General features: G+C 36.6%; 1 pseudogene; it reads left to right on the forward strand.

The window, feature by feature from the left end:
• LOC101598800 overlaps positions 1 to 12,385 on the forward strand; it is a 29,637-nt pseudogene extending 17,252 nt beyond the window's left edge.
• The last annotated feature ends 4,811 nt before the right edge of the window (positions 12,386 to 17,196 follow it).

Below are 17,196 nucleotides of genomic sequence, written 5' to 3' on the forward strand. Positions count from 1 at the left end.
TAACTATTATTCAAAGGAATGTGTCAAAAGATGCCAAGGGCAAGACTGGACTGAAGGTTAATTTTATTTTTTTTAAAGTTTTGGATTTATTGCTTTTTACTTCTTTTTAAAAATTAATTAATTAATTATTTTTTAAAAAATTAATTTTAATTTTTTACTAACAACTTTCATAATTGTAAACAATATTCCATGGTAATTCCCTCCCTCCCCCCAATTTCCCCTTTGAGACTCCACTGTCTATCATATCCCCTCCCCCTCTCAGTCAGTCTCTCTTTTATTTCAATGTCATTATCTTTTCCTCCTATTATGATGGTCTTGTGTAGGTAGTGTCAGGCACTACAAGGTCATGGATATCCAGGCCATTTTGTCATCCCAAGGTCACTGCCATCTGAAAAGAGAAGCTTCTCTAACCAAAAGTGGGAGTATCATAAATATAAGGGAATGAACATTAAGAGAAGTGCTTAATGGGCAGTTTGATGAGCATAGTATATACATTTAGCCAGGCAGCAGCAAACGTTACACCCCTAGGGCTCATGATTACCTCTGTCGTAGGTTCTCAGTGTCAGGGATGTATTCCCTCCCATGGAGTGGTACTCCAGTCAAATTTAAGGGCAGTTGGTTTCCCCAAAACAGATGTGCTATATTGCACCCATTGATTCATTTGGCCTGGCTGGCAAAATATAAGGCTTGCAGTGACCACTGTTGAGTATTTTCATTAGTTATTTCTCTCTCTTCCATTAAATTGCATGCAGCATGGCTTCTTCCAGCTTTCTGTCAGCTGTTCTACAAGAAGGTGGTTTTCAGCTCAGCTCCAGCAGGATTTCTCAGTGACCTTGCAACACAAGTATGTGGAATCTCCAGCCATAGGGTCTTACCATCTATTCCTGGTGGGAAACTAAGGGCCTCAGCAATGGCCTGTAATGTTCTGGGGGCATTAGGGGCCTCCATGGCCAACAACTCACTGGAAAGTGTTTCATCCCTGGCACTGAAAATTTTCTAGTAGCAATCTATGGCTCCTGTGTCTTCCATTGTCCGAAAAAGTCAGCTTCCATATGACTTATTTATATCCTCTTAGATTTTGATTAGCCATCCCTCCACCTTTCCTTTACTCAATCTCTTTCTCTGACCCCACTTAGGCCTTTTCACCCCTGTTAATTTGTCCTTCTATTTACATATAGACAATACCATCCTATTCAGTCCCCCCTCCCTCCATTTCTATTCCCTTTATATCTCCTTTCTAGCTTACTGGCCTCTGCTACTTCCTACTTCTTCCTACTCAGACAGAAGGTTTATATTTATTAAGTGACTATTTATACTTAAGTTAATATTGATAATGAGACATTGATGATATTAATTAGCAAAGGGAAAGCAGAAGGATTGCCTTTACAATTTTAAACAATCCATCCTAAATAATATGTGTTTGAACTTTTCTGGTGTAGGCATTAGGAAGCATTTGAAAGAAAGAAGCAAATTTAAAACCAATATCATAACATGCAGTATACAAAGAGAACAATATAAATGGTTGCTTTAGCATAAATTTTCTCATTTTAATAGTGCAGTCAAGGTTCCATGCTGGACACTAAGAATGAATGTAAGTGAGTATATATATTTTTTTCCCTTGTTGGAATTTCACTTTAAAGCATTAAAAATGACTTTTAAATATTAAATAGAAGTTATATACACTCAGGGGTATGTGTAGAGAATTTGTAATAAAAATAGCCATAGCAAATGTACAAGGCAAATGTAAATTTCATCTATTCCATTTTGAATTTATTATTTTTTCTCTGTTCACATCTCCTCCATAGATGTTGAGAAATTCACAGACATACTGGAGGTATAAGGAGAACTAATTTGTCTATATTGCTGTCCAGTGAAAAGGGGGAATTTCTTGGAGAATGCATACCAAATAAAAAAAAAAAAAAGAAAAAAGATGAGTTTGAACTGGCCAGTGTGTCTTCTTTTCAAGTTTGATGAAATGGAAATGAAGCATTTGCTAGGTGCTAAACTATTTATGAATAAAGCCAATACCTTTCAATTTTCCCATCTAGAATCTTGACAGATGTGGTCAAAAGCCAATGTACAGTGCTTTGCTAAACATGAAGCATTAAATTAAATGTAAGCCCACATCTGCAGAGATAGGATATTAACATTTTACTGAGCCCCCAAATGCCTGATGCATACCGTAAGTATTCTCACTGTGTAGTGCAGGTCATATCTTATAGACATACAGATTAGTCAGAAAACTCTCATTTGAGAATGTTTTAATGATTAATCCAATGGTACTCTTTCTCATATCCTTCCATAAACTTATCTCTCCTTAACTAATATTTACTGAAGAAAAATTGCAAATTCATTTTAGCTTTTATAGGGAAGTAAGTCAATAATCTCTTTTAATGTTAACTGGATATATTTTTTTCAACCACAGACTGACTAACCACACTCATATGTAACCTCCTAGATGTGAATTTTTGTCATTCCACAACTCTGAAAACTTCGTTCTGTTTTTTAATTAATTTATTTATTTGCTAGAAGGAGACAGGGAAAGAGGCAGAGAGTGAGCGCATGCACGGGGGGAGGGGGGGGAAAGAGGGAGAGAGAGAGAGGAAGAGAGAAAGAGAGAAAGAGAGAATGGGCATGTCAGGGCCTCCAGTCATGGAAAATGAACTCAAGATGCATGCACTACCTTGTGCATCTGGCTTATATAGGTCCTGGGTAATCGAACCAAGGTCCTTTGACTTCGCAGGCAAGCACTTTAAATGCTAAGCCATCTTTCCAGCCCCAAACTTTTAAGTCAAAAGAACACATGTTCTTGAGGTAGGAAAACTATGCTTGGGTTAATAGTAAAGCTACTGGTCATGGTGGAGATGGGGGTTTAATGCCATAAAATTCTCAGTCAGAATTCTTTATTAATCCCTATGTGAAGAATAATATTAGCTATATTACTTAAGATTCATAGTCCAGGCTATGCATTATACAGTACCTGAGAAATAGTTCTGTATGCAAAGTTCCATTAAAATTAATGATGCCAGGAAGCAGACTCATAAAATGATGCGGTCGTGTTCTCGTAAGATCAGTGGTGATGGTGATCATGTTTACCGGGAGCTTCTTAGGCATAACTTAAGATATTGCATCTGTGGGGGATTGTTCAAAACAAGCCTCTGTAACATATCTGATAATAAAATTTACCTTCTGTATATTAAGTTCTCTATGTCAGTAAGTAGCCTCCCTTTAACAAGGCACTCATAGGGTCTTATGCAAACCTGTAAACTCATTAAACAACTTAGAAAGAGTGTTACAAGTGGTTAATGAATGCTTGACCCTTGCTCATAAATCCAAAGTGGATAACAAGAAAGGATAGCTCTAAAACTCAGTCTCAGGAAGTGATATTTTATATTCCTAGAATAGGAACATGTATAGCAAGACATCAATGACTGTTTTTAACCACTAATATGGATGGATTTTATATGAAACTATATCTCACTATGAAGCACTAGCAGACCTAAAACCTGTGATCGTCCTGCCTCATGTCCTTGAATGCAGGGATTATAGACATGTGCCATCTTTCTTGACATCAGAATTTCCTAACAGAAAACTGAATGATTAGTAAGCACTTGAAAGAAAAATACTCGTCTGAAAAAACTTTTAAGGTCCTCCCCTAGTATGGAGTTGAAGTATAGGGAAGATAGGGAGATTGGAAAAAAACCTCTTTTGGGGATTAATGTAAATGTCTCCCATGTGCTCATGTGAATTTTGTTGATATGAGGGAGCTGACTCAGTGGATAAAGTGCTCACCACACAATTCCAAGTACCAGAGTTCAGATCCCAACCTCAATGCCAGAAGCTGTGGTAGGCTTCTGTAACCTCAGTGTACCTATGGTGAGAAAGAAGGTGGAGAATTTCCAGGAAGCTCACAAGAGATGTTTTCTGAACTCAATGTGCATTTGAAAGTGTGTGTGTGTGTGTGTGTGAGTGTGTATGTGTGTACATGAGTGTGCATACACACACACCCCTGAATACACACCAAAAATACATAAACAGATGAATAAATAACATCATTATTTAAAAAAAAAAGAATTTCCTACACTCAAATGACTCGTGTTATCATAGTAAACTGCACAGATCAATGCATGGTTTATTTCACTGTTTTCTAGACTCTATGCCTTTTTTGCATCACCTGAAATAATCATAACTCAGGAAGAATCCCAAACCATTTGATTGCTTTTTATAGATTTCAAGTAAATCTGGGTGGTGAGTAAGCAAAACTGGCAGATGAACCACCAGTGATCAATTTTCTTTTGTTCCTCTATCATAAAGAGAAGATAATTATTAACTCAGTGTGATTTACTGGGCAAATATTTTTAGCACATGTTCCGGGTTAGGCGCCATGCTAGTATCCAGGGCAATAGTGACATTTAATAAAACTGATATGGTCTTTGCCTCTTATTTTAGACATATGGGCTGGCCCTTGGTAACTGGCAAATATTTTAGACATGGATAGCCTTTTCCTTGTTTTGTTTCTTCTTAGATGACTTGCTTCATTTTCTGACTGAATGTTTATTCTCCACGGAACTAATTTAGTGGATATTATCTACCTGAATCACTGTGAAAATGCCACTTCTTGTCTTATCCCATATTCCTTTTGATGTTTGTAACAACAAAAAGCCAACACTGAAATTTAAATGTAGACTTATAATCGGGAATAAGTTTTATCTTCCCCTCCAATGTAGTAAAGTCTAATGGTGCGTGATGCTGGCGTTACTCAAGCCATCCACATGGAAATAGAGAAGGCATGAGAAAAGGCACTGGCAGGGTGGGCAGATCAAGCAATTGGGAGAGCAACTGACTGTGCTTAACTCTGCATCCATCATCTTCTTTGGGCACTATAGCCATTTTCTTCCCTTTTGGTTCTAGCAATAATTTTGCTTTAGCCATGATCACAAACCACATCTGATATTAAAAAAAAAATATTTTTTATTCATTTATGAGAGGGGGAGGAGAGAGAGAGAGAGAATGGGCTTGTCAGGGCCTCCAGCCACTGTAAACACACTCCAGACACATGAGCCACCTTGTGCAGCTGGCTTACATGGATATTGGGGAAACGAACCTGGGTCTTTAAGCTTATCAGACAAATGCCTTAACTGGTAAGCCATCTTTTCAGCCTCCTTCTGTTTTCAAAAGTCTAGTTTAGACACTTTGTTCTCTAAACATAAATATCTATGAAGAAGAAAATAGCATAAGTCATTGCAGGAGATTTCAAATGTTCACTTTAGTATAGGAGTATACTAGTCTTCAGGGAAACAGTATACAAATGCTCTAAGCCAAAACTCTTTATCTCTAATAGCTTTGCTTTCTGGGCTCAGAAATTTATAAATAGAATGTGACTCAAGTAATTCTAACAATATATGGAGATTTGCTATTGTATACTTAATTAAAAATAATTGCAAGAAAAGTATGTGAAAAGGCCAACCTGGATGTTTGTATAATGAAGGACACCATTTTGATAATATTTTTGAAGTAAATGAGTAGAGGAGGGTTATTGATCAGCAGAGGATATGGATGTGGATTCTCATGTTGTGTCTGTAAGCACTTGGAGCCTGATGGTTATGGGGTAGTCTTATGCCAGGATTGTGTTGGTACAAGATTAAACTCCTATTGTGATATACACACAGCCCATCTCCAAAACTTACACACAGAGACAAGTACATGTGACTGTTCAATCAAAATAAACTCCAGACTGAACTATCTTCATTTGTGGTTGGCATATTATTCTGGAAGATCATTCTGCTAAGTTTCAGATAACAGGGAAATTTCTTTACCTTTTCTCACCTCTTTTTATAAAAAAAAAACAAAAACATGAAACAATTATTTCAGAATAAAAAGAAAAATAAATGCAAACAATATGAAGTATTTATCAGGAATAAAAAATAATAAAAAATAAATTTAAACTTAATCCTCCTTATGATAATTTCTTTCATTAGGTATCCTATTCAAATGATGACTAAAAACTCAAAACTGGGAATGCCTTAAATTGTTATATATCTACATATCCAAGCTATGCTTCTGAAAATTCTCAGTGATTTTTACATCTTGCAGAACTAATTGATTCAGGTCACAATCTGTTAATAGCTGCTCAAAACCCGGAATAAAATTCCACAGGTAAAAGTAGGCAATTGATGATTTTGTCTTAGATAGATGATCTGAATTAATATTCCCAAAAGGTTCAATTCCCTGATAAGATCAATTGTTAGGTCAAATATATGCAGTATTTCACACCTCATTCACTTCTGCTGTGCAAAATGAAAATGGGAAACCATCTAATATCAAAGATATTCCATGCTTGTTCCATTAAAAAATGGAACTCAATATAGAATGATGTGGGTCCCTTCTTTTAATTCAGAGGACAAAGAGAGCTTAATTAATGGCACAAGAGGTGTGAAAATATTGCTGTGCGATGGAAAGCACATGGAGCTTTCACAGTGAAACTGAAGATTTGGCAGGGCTTCCCATTTCCCTGCCAGCATTCTCTTCCCATTTTCCTCCACATCCTGCCAGCTGGAACGCACAGCCTGCATGTCTTTCTGCTTTCCCCCAAGTGGTGAAACTGGCTCCACTGTGAGACACCCAAATGAATTCACACCAGTGAACCCTACCTGGTTTCCAGAAATTCAGTAATCCGATGTGTTGAAAGTGGTGAAAAGCAACTCTCAGAATGGAATCAACAGGAATTTGTTATTAATTTATTTAAGCATCTTTCACTTGTGTTTTTCCCACCAGGAAAACAGACCCCTGCCGCAGCTCCATGGAAGAGCTTCACAGTTGTAAGCATTTTGTTTCCTGTTGGAAATGTTTTCCAATAATTTTGTCCAAAGCTTGTTAAGTTTTCTTTAGTTATCTATACAGGAATTTTTATATACTTTTTAAAAATTTATTTATTCATTTTTTATTAATTAGTTTTGTACCTAGTGAATACAGTCAAGTTGGTACCATTGTTAGCTTCCTCTAAGTCCTACCCCCCTCCCCTGGCCCCTCCTTGTTGAGGTATATGGGTCATGCATTGTGGAGTCAGCCCACAGTTATGGGTAGTAGAAATGTCTGTGTATCATGACCCAACATGTGGCTCTGACATTCTTTCCACCCACTCTTCCGTAAAATTTCCCTAAGCCATGTTGGGTTCATTTGGGGTCTGCTTCAGTGATGAGGTGTTGGGAGCCTCTAGGTCTCTGGATATCTGATTTGGTAGGAGTTGATTGTTTTCTGTGTTGATCTCCTTCACTCTTGTGCTGGTACCCGGTTCACCAAGAAAACAGCACCCATGCTGGTTCTACCACTTATTCTTAGTTTCAGCTGGGACCTTTTTGAGGTATGATGGGGTGGTTCTCTCCTTAGGATCTGTGTCTATCTGAAAAAGAGAAGCAGGTTCTCGAATGGAGAATAAAATTAGCATCAGACAAGTGGGATAACCCTTATTTTTTATAGAGTTTAATAGGTGTCGGGCATCTTGTAGCCCACACAGGATTTTTAAACTCCTACTTGTTGTGTTTGTTTCCTTGAGCATAGTGGTATAAGACATCTTAGAAAACTTCTATTCTTATGTCCTCTCAATCTCTTTTTTCTTTGATATTATTTTATTTTGCAGTAACATTAGATTTACTGAAAGCAAACAGAATCAACAATAAAGATATCTCTATGATGAGTACTGTGTACTAACATGAGACATTTGTCACAAATAATCAGCATTGCATTTTTATTATTAATTCAAGTTCATCCCAATATTCTCAGTTTTCATCTATACTTTTTTTTTCCATTTTATGATGTAATTTAGAATATGGCATGAGATTTTTCCATCAAGATTTCTTAGCCTTCTTTTTAGCTCTGGTGATTTCATAGATTTGCTATTTTTGGATTACCTGCATCATTTGAGGAGCATTGGGCAGGTGTTTTGTAGAGAAGCCTTCAGATAGAAGGATATGATGCTTCCCACACACATAGACAGTTATGATTGTTTGGGAAAGGAAAATCATGATGACAGTAGGCAGGCATTCTCTTCAAGCCTTCTCAAGAGCACATTTGATCAACACAAGTGAGCACTCTGATGAAATGTTACTTGGCTCACCTGACTATGAGAGTGTTTGTTGCTTTCTTCATGGAGAAGTTAATCCTTTTACTCTCTTTGCATATGTTGTTTATTTTTATTTTTATTTTCCCCAAAGATAGGTGGATACATGTCTACTAACCCTAGATAGGGCACCAATGATATGAATGAAAGAATCCTGGCCAAGTGTATCTTAGTGAGACAAGTGTATAAGGATTACTTCCTAGACCATGGGTGACTAAAAGGAAGCTGCATCACCATAGCCCTAACCCTAGCACAATGACAACTGATGAAAGCTACATCCCAGAAGTTCCTGGCTCAGCCAACAAGCAGCTCCTCTAAAGACAGTCTCCCCTCCCCAGTAGTTGCTGTGTTTATATAACCTTGGGGAGGAACCATAGAAGTCATAAATTTGTGAATTTCATGAAGATTTTATTTTTAGCTTTCTGGGTCTTATGAGCCTACAGGAATGAATATAAATTGGGGGGAAATTGTTATACAGCGATATGCTATTCTTTGGGAAAAATTCATTATGAACAATTCAAATGAAGGAATAAGGGGGGTGCTCACTTGTTTTAAGGATAGAATACATATATTTGGAGTCATTTTTCAATGTTGATTTTTAATTCTTCTCTGTGTATCCATTTGTTCTCTCATTCATGCCAAAATGAATCCTAGATATTTTAAACACAGCTAAATCTTAAATTATTGTGCTTATCATATATATTTGCTATTTTGTTATTTTATTGGGCTCTAATCAAATACTAATTATTTTGTCTCTCAAACTATTTGAACTTTGTCCATGGAAAGAGTTTTTCTTGACTTGTATTTCTTTGATAAAACCCATCCTTGCTGATGTTTTGCCTACTTATTCCTTCCTGGCACTAGAAGATGCTCCAGGCTCATTTGTAAATTTCCTGCCCAAGATCTAGAATCAGCAATATTTTACAATGAGTTTTGGGTTCTTTTTAAGGAAAAACAAAATTAAAATAAAAGCAAAATGTGGGTATTCTAAATTTACTTATTAATATACCATCACAGTAGCACTAGTCCTTGTGAGCCAGTGGAGCCAGGGAATATATGTATAATGTTGACACATGTATATTATACACAAATAAGTCTGCATGCTACTACCTGCATATATGTTATTTAGATCATGAGTTTATTATGCTATAGTCTACAGTGATTATACTCACCTCCACACTTCGGTTATTGGCAACCATCCACCCTAACTGTGCGAACCTGGCTCCCATGCTCTAATATCCTCTTACTTGCTTATTCAATTACAGTGTGTGCCCAATGACTTAAGTTATTAACTCATGCACATTACTGAGGAAAATGACAGTGCCAATGAATTGTTCCTCAGTTAGTTTGCTCTTTAGACTTATAGATTTCATACAAGAGTATTAACCCTCTACAAACAGTCCTTCCTGTGAGAGTGAGAGTACTCATGCATGTCTAATTCAGTTGAACATTTCTGTAACATTCGTAGTTTTACTTTTTTGTCCTTTGACCTCTTGCATTATCTCTTTTCTCTTTCTTTCCATTTCTGTCTTTCTCTCAGTATATCTATATGTATGTATCTATATATCTGTTCATTGTAATCAGAGTGATAAGCATATATATGATACAACAATGTTTATTCTTGGTATTGTTAAGTTTTGTGTGGTGTGATACACTATGACGTGTTTTCATCACGGCAGTATGCTACAGAACAGTTTCTGCACACGGACATTTCCCTTGGTGTCATCAATCCAAAGCCATCCTCAGCCCTAGCAGTTGTGATTTTTTTTTTGTTTGTTTCTAATTCTGCTTTTTTTTTTTCTTGAATAATATATACATGGATCCTTATAGCATGAAAACTGTTAAACTGACATCTTTCATGGAAATAATATGCAACTGAAATTCATCCATTTATTTGTGTCCCTTGGTATCTCATTACTTTTATATCATGTAATATTATTTTATGTATACACCAAGGGTTGTTTATCCAGCCACCTACTGAAAGACTTCTTATTTCTTAAGATTTTTGGCAAATAGGGAAAAGGGTGTTATAAATATTCACATACATGTTTTGTGTATTGACGCTTTCCAAATATGATGGACAAGTATTTATGAATGTGATTGCTGAATTAAAAAAGAACAGTATGCTTAATTTTTCAAGAAATTTCCCAACTGTTTTAAGAGCAATGTGGGATGTTGCTTCTTAGTAGCAGTGTGCAATCATCTCAAATGGCAATTGGCTCTGCCATTTAAAAAGAATTAGTCACTCATGGGCTGGAGAGATGGCTTAGCGGTTAAGCACTTGCCTGTGAAGCCTAAGGATCCCGGTTCGAGGCTCAGTTCCCCAGGTCCCACGTTAGCCAGATGCACAAGGGGGCGCACGCGTCTGGAGTTCGTTTGCAGAGGCTGGAAGCCCTGGCGTGCCCATTCTCTCTCTCTCCCTCTATCTGTATTTCTCTCTGTCTGTCGCTCTCAAATAAATAAATAAAAAATGAACAAATTTAAAAAAAAAAAAAAAGAATTAGTCACTCTTAGAAGGTACATAGTGATATCTCATTATTTTTTCCAATATATTTCTCTGATGAGATAGGATGTTTAGCATGCTTTCCTGCTCTTATTTTCATATTTACATTAATTATCTTTGGTTGTTATGGTAGTTTGAATCGATGACTGCCAATATGTTCAGTGTTTTATTAGTCTGTAGTTTGCATCTGCAGCCAGGTGGCTGAAGGCAGTGTCACCGAGTGGAAGTCAATATGTGGTGGTGGAAGTCAATATGTGATGGTGGGTTTGAGATTTCAATCTAAAGTTATAAAAAGTGTGCTTAGCTGTAGTTCCTGAAGTGTGCTGTGCTGTGTGGCTTTTGGTTTTTAGGCTGTGCTTGTCTCTCTCTGTTTGGACCTGTGAAGGCAGGCCAGCTTCTACTGCCATTATGGAACTTGGATCTGTAAGCTTCAATAAATCCCTTCCTCTATAACTGGGCCTGGTCTGGAAGTCCATCTCAGTGCACCTGAAGCTGTCTCCTACAGCTGTGTATTAAAATATTTCCAATTTGTCATTGTGTGTTTTCATTCCTATTTTGAGATGCAGAAGTTTGTTTTATCCAACATGACTCTTAAGATTTAAATGTAAATATTGGAGCTTCTTCTCTGATATCTTCCAAACTGTGTCATATTTGAGCTTGGTTCTGATAGTTATTTTGTCTGTTTTTAACTATTTTTATTTATTTGTTTGTTCAAAACATAGATAATGTACTGCTACAGCCTCCTCTGGTCACGTGCACCACTTTGTACATCTGGCTTTATGTGAACACTGGGGAACTGAACCTGGCCAATCAAAGGCCTTTAATTGCTGAGCCATCTCTCCAGCCCACTTTATCTCTTAAGACTATATTGTTTCTTGCCTTTGGCATGTCCTTAATTTTTCTTGAAGCCTGACAAGTTGCATTCTGTTACAGAAAGTGGGTAGAGAGGTGTTTTTTACTTTTGTGTCCATCCAGCTATACTTTGCAGTGTATGGCATTTTCTATAACTACCAGAAAGTTTTCACATTCTTCTAATGAGATTTTCATAGAATTTCTCCGAGAGTTCATAAGTTCTACTCCTCAGAGAATGTATATTTCTTGCAGCTAACTCATCTATAAGTCACTGTTAATATCCTGAATCACTATTGGTGCTGATGTTGGTGATCATTCTATGAATGTCCAATTAAATCCATACATCTGTACCATCTTCATTTTTGGTAGTTTCTCACACATTGTTCATACTCCACTAGGTTTTGGGAAGTATATAAATTAAAGAATAAAGTCATAGTGCTCTAAATTTAAAACTGACTCTGAACTCATATACAAAAATTAACTTTAAATATATTCTATTAGAAAGAAGCAAACAGGAGCAGTGTGAAGAAGAAGCGAGGACGACCCCCAGACAGACCAAAGGTGCACGCCTTGCATTCCCGAGTTCAGCACCTGCATCGCCACGCCCCCACCCCCACCCCCACCCCAGTATCCTTCCCCATGTGCCGCCTTGCGGAAGGAGGTGCTGAAGGAGACAAAGACAAGGCGAAGGACCAACCACAGACAAGATCTGCAAACTGCTAAACCTACTCCTCCTAAGCCAGAGTCCAAGCAGAAAAAGACCCCTGGGAGAGAAGGCACCCAAAGGGAAAAAGGGAAAAGCTGATGCTGGCATGGAGGAGATTAACTCTGCAGAAAAAGGAGATGCCAAAACAGACCAGGCACAGAAAGCCGAAGGTACTGGAGATGCCAAGGGGAGTGTGTGCATTTTTTGATAACTGTGTGCTTCTGGTGACTGTACAGTTTGAAATACTTTTTTTTTTTTTAATCAAGTCTTAAAAAATGCAGAATTTTGTTTTACTTTTATTTTGAACTATGTTGTTAGCACACAGAACACTTAATTGCTTTGGGGGGAAGGGGGTGGAACAAGTGTCACTGACAGAAGGTCTCCCTGCTAGTTTTGAAAGATTCCCCTTGGCTTTGGGGAGGAGGGACTCCCTTGTGTTGACACAGTAGCCAACCTTGGCACAAATGCCTCCTAGCGAGAGAAAACTCAAAGTCCATTTTTATGTTCTCCCCTCCACCATCAGCATAAGACTTAACTCCCTTAAGACTAGAGACTGTTGGGACCTGACCCCTTCACCCTGGTTCTGCCAGTGTGTGAGCTGACCTGGACTTTACAGTGACACCATTGAGATGACGGTGTTCCTCACCAGAGCTGTAGTACCTTTCCTAAAACATTGTGGATGTTTCAGATTAGTAATCCTTCCATTTTCATTTCATTTCCTGAAAGTTAGGGTAAGCTTGTGAAAAGGTGTTAAACAACATGCTCAACGTGAAATGTCAACCCTCACTCTAAACTCCCCTGTTCCGAGCACCACAAGAAGACTCCATTGGATGTTACAGTGGCTTTCTGATTTTGGTAGTCCATACAAGAAGGGAGTTTGAAAGTTCTTGAATACTACTGAGTGTCTGTCCATGTCCTTCCTAAAATACCATGATTGTTTATGAAAAGTATCTTTAATAAAGCTGGATACAATTTGGCTTGGAAAAAAAAAAGAAAAATAAACAAACAGCAATGAAAGCAAAATCAACTTACTCCAAGTCTAGAAGATGTCCATTTGCATTCATTGATAAAAAATATCCAAGTGTTATGTAGAGTCTGCCTTTTAAAAAATGACTAGAATTTTTAAATCCACTTATAACTGAGCAAATATAACATAAAGTTGATACATATTGTAATGACACCTTCTAGCCTTGAAACAAAATCAATTGTCTGGGATTTTTATAAGAAAATTTATGACTATAGTGGTGGCATTTCAGAAGAGAGAATATATATGTATATATACCACAATGATGAATTTCAAATTCTGAAGACATTATGAGGAATGATGTTATTCTTAAGAGTTCATATAATATGGAATTATATTAGTTTTTCATAGCTTTAACAATGTACATGAAAAACTTTCAACAATATCAGATGTATCAGCCAATGGCTGGCTTAGCTCTTCCATTACTGACCTATGTGAGGAAGACATGGTAGAATGGAAGAAACATTTTAACTTACCACAGCCGAGAGCAAAGAGAGTGGGAAAAAAGGTCCTAGACAGGCTACAATTGTCAATGGTCTGTCCCAAGAACTACTTCTTCTAAATTCTGCCTCATCTTATTCTTTTTAGGACCAATCTATTAACTAATTGAGGAAGGTAGTATCCTCATGATCCAATTGTTTCAGTAGCATCACCAGTTGGGTACCAAACCTTCAGCATATGAGATTTTTGGTATGGGACAGCACATCATATGCAAATCAAATAAGAATTAACCTTATAAAAAATCCTACCATGACTAAAATAATACTCTGTAATTTTCTCATTAAAATAACAACAAAGTCTCCAAGAGGAAATCTCAGAAAACTGAGCATTCTTTCTCTCCTATTCTTAAATACTAAAGTGATATTATTTTAAAAGATTATTTCAAAGAAAAGGCACACCAATGATTTAGAGTCAATCCTGAGTTCTGTTTATTCAAGAAATAAGGAAACTTGAATACCCATGAGTTTGTCAAATGCATGCCAGAACATAAAGGCAACTGTTTATTATCTGTGAACTGGTTCAACATTTGATGTTCACATATGCCTTAAAACTTGTTAAAATAAACTTAAATGATTAAATATTAATTAAATAAAAATTGTGTCATCTGTGGAAACCATTCCCATAGCAATGGGATTCAACACATATAATTTAGAACAAAAATTATGTAAAAGGTAATTAGCTTGTCTAAGGAATAATGAATATTTCTAAAAGAAATATATGCATATCAAAAATATCCCATATTTAACTTCATCTGCAAAATATGACATTAACATTAAAATTTCAAGCAAAATTTCCTAGGACAGAGCCTTGTACAAATGATTTATGAAGTACACTGAAAACACACCAGAAGTGTCTTAAGTGGAAAGTGCTGAGTATTATTGTCTAAGTGAGAACAAGATTAAACAAAGTTGAATACACTTGTCCCCATGACTTAGTTATAAAAGATGGCTTTTCATTTGATACAGGGAGTATTGAAGCCTGCCAAGGCGAATGCAGATATATGAGGCATTGTGAAATTGCACTCATATATTTTTCCATGCCTGTGATTATTTGCTGATTTACTGTTGTCAAACTCTGGTGCTCATTCATTTAATCACAAGTCCCTTCACAACATAATTTAAGGTGATCACTCATGAGAATCTGGATTGTGCCAGGGGCCTGAGGAACCACAGTGAGTTAGTGCTCTTGCCCATTCCTTGAGGAGCAATGAATTTCTCTCCTCAAATGGGTCCAACAGGAAAATGAGGCTGGGAGCCATGTGTGCTTGCAGATTTCCAACTGCTGAGATACATTTGGCAGAAAGAACTGGATTTCTTCTCAAGAGATTTCTGAAAGCAGAGTCAGTGGGTTGCGAGTCTCCATAGACTACAACATAGACTCAACCTGTAGCCAGGGCATTGACAGCAGCTGTCCCTCTGCCTGTCTAAAGGAGCTTCCAGCATTAGATTAATCTGCATCCTGGTGTGTTTCTTAAAAAATAATATTAATAATAATAAATAATTTCTTACTCTCAAAGATGACGGGCTGGAGAGATGGTTTAGCAGTTAAGTGCTTGCCTGTGAAGCCTAAGGACCCCGGTTCGAGGCTCAGTTCCCCATGTCCCACGTTAGCCAGATGCACAAGGGGGCGCACACGTCTGGAGTTCGTTTGCAGAGGCTGGAAGCCCTGGCGCGCCCATTCTCTCTCTCTCCCTCTATCTGTCTTTCTCTCTGTGTCTGTCACTCTCAAATAAATAAATAAAAATTAAAAATAAAAAAAGATGAGCTCCAAGTTCTTTTGACTTTGGATAAATGAGCAAAGTGTTATCAAAATATATCATGTAGAAACCAGAGTTTAAGTCTTCTGATATTGAAATTTATAACTGGGGAATGATGGTGGCAGTAAACTCCTGGGATTATCATATAATGTACTTTAGGTGTATCATTAAAATGTACTTATCAAAGTGCATTTTTGTTTATTCCAAATATTATCATACCAGACCTACCTTCTCAACATTGTAAAATTCCCTTATAAGAACTATAGAACCAATGTTTTTATGTCCATTAGCTTTAACACATATTTTTAAGGATTTCTTAATAAGTTCCCTAGCTTGACAGGGAAGAATGAAAGTTATAAGGAGTTTAAAATCCATGGATTTCTTGGGGAGATATTTGCTATGTAAATTTAAATTATTTCCATGTATAAGCTTGTAAAATCTCTTAAATGGTGCTATGTCTTCTGAAGGTTCAAGAGGAAATGGATGTACATGCTTAGGAAACTATTCTAGGGTTTATCTAGAGCTTCATATGACTAAGTATGTCTTCTCATGCCATCCAAGGGTATTACATCAAGATTTTCTGTCTCTAGCTTAATGATACAGCCATACATTAAATGAGATAGAATATGAAAAGTCACTTAGCATGTATCCAATGCATATTATATGTGGTAAATTTCATAGTCTTCTTTCAAAACCATTTTTAATCTCACTTGATTTCATTATGCTTAACATAAAATTTATAACTGTTCACTGTGTTTTGATCAAATCTTCCTCTCTGCCACCCTGTGCTTTCCTTTTCTCTGTGTCTTCTCCTTATTCAAGTTGTTTTTCTTTGAAGTTCTACAAAAATCTCCATTCCTTTCTGGTCTACTATTTTCCCACTGGCTCTGGCCTCAATTTAGAACTGTTCATTTGTCCAACCTTTCTCTACTCATGGTTAATCTTCATTGTGACTTTCAGTCTGAACTTGCAGCCCACCTCTTAATAAGTCTTTCTTAAATCTTAAGGATTTTACACAACCATCATTTACTTTTGTATATCTGTCTTCATGCCAATTATGATGAAATGAATGAGAGATGATTATGATCAAAATACATTAAGTAAATGTGTGAAAATTGCTAACAAAAATGTTTTAAAGAATAAATTATGGTATTCTTATGTGTTTATTTTTCTTCACGACTTTCTATAAGGGAAGATAATTTTGGAGGGTTTTCAACATGTATTTATCAATAGGAAAATTGACACACAGCAGCTGCTTTATAAATATTTGCTTAGTAAATAAACAAGCAAAACACAAGTAGGTTAACTGTTTAGCAGGGATGATTTAAAATAATTATAATTCCTGATTAGAGAGATAAACTCATATACTCTCAAGTTGGTTTGAAAGCTACAAAGCCAATATTCTAAGCAAACTGTGTTTTCATTAAAAAATTATCTCCACTCTGAAAATATTTAGGTGACACCATCATAACTCATGTGTCACTCATCAACTTTCGTTTTACCTGAATCAAAAGTCATCTTAGTGTACAAATAGGTACTTGTTTTAGTACTTTTAGTGCTGCAAAGCTTAAGGGGGATCTGCCTCTTTTTCCTCAGTTATGCTTATCAGTTTGCAAAACAATTTCTGATATTTTCCATCAATTATATTTCCATTAATATTTCCCATGTGAAATGTCTCCTTGTTTGTGATGACTTTGACTCCTCATTTACTCTTTCAATTTTTTTTTTCCACAAATGC

This window comes from Jaculus jaculus, chromosome 1 (assembly GCF_020740685.1).
Source record: "Jaculus jaculus isolate mJacJac1 chromosome 1, mJacJac1.mat.Y.cur, whole genome shotgun sequence".
In the NCBI taxonomy this organism is placed as follows: Eukaryota; Metazoa; Chordata; class Mammalia; order Rodentia; family Dipodidae; genus Jaculus; species Jaculus jaculus.